The 2,960-nt window shown below is 32.6% G+C and overlaps 1 pseudogene; it reads left to right on the forward strand.

Annotated features, from left to right (window-relative positions):
• The window catches only part of LOC107613212, an 8,721-nt pseudogene that overhangs the window by 1,464 nt on the left and 4,297 nt on the right, over window positions 1-2,960 (forward strand).

The following is a 2,960-nucleotide window of genomic DNA, read 5'->3' on the forward strand; positions in this document are numbered from 1 at the left end:
AAAACTAATGAAAATAAACAAAACAAAGGAAAACAAAAAATTATTACAAGATAAAAATAAGAAAAAATTATTGAAATAAATCCAAACAAAAAAAAATTATATATTTTGTAAAATGATTTTTTTTTTTCAATAGTTTTGTATTATTATTGCTAGACCTGTAAATAGGGTCAGGAGGGACCTCATCGCCTAGTGGATTGCTGGCTATGAAGCACAGACACTTCGCTGAATTGTCGTGTCTGCGTGTTCGTCTGACACGCGTGTCTGCTGTGTCCAATCGTGTCTTAATAAAAAATAAAAAATTCTTCTTCGGACACACTTGGACCATAGTTGTAAAAACCGGACCGGACTGGCCGGTTCGACCGGAAAACCGGTGAATTCTTCTTCGGACACACTTGGACCATAGTTGTAAAAATCGGACCGGACTGACCGGTTCGACCGAAAAACCGATGAACCAGACTCTATATCGGTCCAGTCCAGTGTTTGAACCGCACAAGAAATTAAACCGGTCAAACTCGGTATGAACCGGTACGAACCGGTGAGGTGGTCTGACCGAACCGCTTGAAAGAAAATATTTCCAAAATGTTTGAAGTAAGGTTCAAACCCCTACCCTCAAGGAAACCAAAGGGCTCTACAACCACTAGACCACTATGTTTTCTATTAAAATTTATGCAAATTATAATACATATAGATATCTTCTATCAAATAGTTTACTTTTATTTAATTTATAAAAAGTGTCATGCATCAGAAGTCTCTCCCTCCACAATAGCAAACGCAATTGGGACGATATTATTGTTGTCATCCTGTGAAACTGCTACTAGTAGACAACCTTTATACTTTCCGTACAAGTGAGTCTCATCCACCTGGACAACTGGCTTACAATGTCCGAATGCCCTAATGCAGGGGTAATAACTCCAAAAGACTCGATATAGTACCCGAATATCACCCACAAAGTCATCGCCTTGATATGCAGGCATAGTCTCAAAATGGACAACGGCTGATGGCTCCTTATGACACATGGCCTCAAACCATATAGGCAACGTTTCGTACGATGCTTCCCAACTTCCAAATATTTTTTCTACTGCCCTTTGCTTAGCCAACCATGCTTTTCGATAACTAACGGTGTAGTTGAACTTCGATTGCACTTCTGCTATAACCGATTTTACCTTTAAGGAGGGGTCAGCCTCAACCAACGGCTTTATTACTTCTGCAATTGTGATAAAATCCAACTTCGAATGATCCTGTGAAATGGTGGCTCTGGTACAGGTGTGACTACCATTATATCTCCTTATAACCCAACAGTACTTCCTACTGATCATGCTAACCCTGATAAGCCAATCACACCCTGACCCATACTATGTACACTTGGCATAAAATGTCAACGGCTCAGACTCATACACCCGGTAGTCTACGCTTCTTCGTATGGTATACTATTTTATCGTCTTAATAAAAGCTTTCATGGAACTGAATTCCATACCAACGACAAATTTACCATCTGTGACAACAGGAACTTCTGCCGGGACAGCCACCATAAAAAAAATTAATACACAGATATTTAAACACCGAAAATAAAGGTAAATCAATATTTACTGCATCAATTATGATATAAATCCAAACCTTACATAATGTTATTATATCATTCTTAAAAAAATAAGAACATCAGCCACAGTTGTAAAAATCAGACCGGACCGACCAGATCGACCGTCAAACCAAGTGAACCAGACCCTAACCGGTCCGGTCCGGTATCTGAACCGTACAAGGCATCGAACCAGTGCGAACAGTAATTACAAACTCACTTATTTTTTAATAATCATATCATATCTATTAATATTATTTTTTAATAAATACTTGTAGTATATAATAATATAAAAGATATAAACTAATTAATAAATTATTAAAATTTAAAAATAATAGTTATTTTAATATAAAAACAAAATAAAAATATTTATGATAGAGTAAAAATAATAAAATATTTATTGTTCATGTTCCATATTGTTTTAAAATAACTTGATATTTTAAAATGTTAGTAAAAATATGTATTTTAAATTTTAATTTTAAACTTTTAACTATTTTTTATTTTTTATTTACATAGGACCGAGTCAACCGGTTCAACCAGTAACCCAACGGTTGAACTAGTGACCCAGTGAACCAGTGACCCAGTGACCTGACCGGTTCGATCACCGGTTCGGTTCTGACAACTATGACTTGGACACACCTAAATACCATCACGTGTCAAGCGTGTCCACTCTTATTCTTAACATATATTTTTGAAATAAATTTAGATATAGTATATATTATTATTTATTAAAATAAAAAGATATTTTAAATACTTGATATAATTAAAATAAGACATTAAAAATTATTAAAAAATTAATTTATATTTTAATATTAATAAAATATTAAAATATCATTACGATTTATCTAAAAAAATACTTTATATTTTATATGAATGCGTGTCCCCGTGTCTTATAAGATTTTAAAATGTGCGTGTTGGCGTGTCCTGTGTCGTGTCATGTCCCGTGTCCGTGTCAGTGTCCGTGCATCATAGATTGCTGGACTTATCACTCACCTAATTAACCATATCTTTTATTATAAAAAATTAGGAGTGAGACTCGAATTTGAAACCTGTAGATAAGAATAATAATGAGACTATAATATTTAAGCTATAGTTCGTTGACACCTGTTTAATAAGCATACCTTGTGCAAGTTGCATCAATAAGATAAATATGAGAAAACAATAAAATTAAAACAGTCAACAATAAATTAATACATATTTTAGATAACAAAAATCTCATGTACACAAAATAATTAGCTAACAAATTAGTTATTATATTTTTATATATAAATATATATATTATTATATAATTATTTTTAATATATATTTTATATTTTAACATATATTCTATATTATTGTTTAATTTTAATAGTTGATTTTGATATACATATACCTAATATAGTTGATT

Source organism: Arachis ipaensis, chromosome B08 (assembly GCF_000816755.2).
Source record: "Arachis ipaensis cultivar K30076 chromosome B08, Araip1.1, whole genome shotgun sequence".
Lineage (NCBI taxonomy): Eukaryota > Viridiplantae > Streptophyta > Magnoliopsida > Fabales > Fabaceae > Arachis > Arachis ipaensis.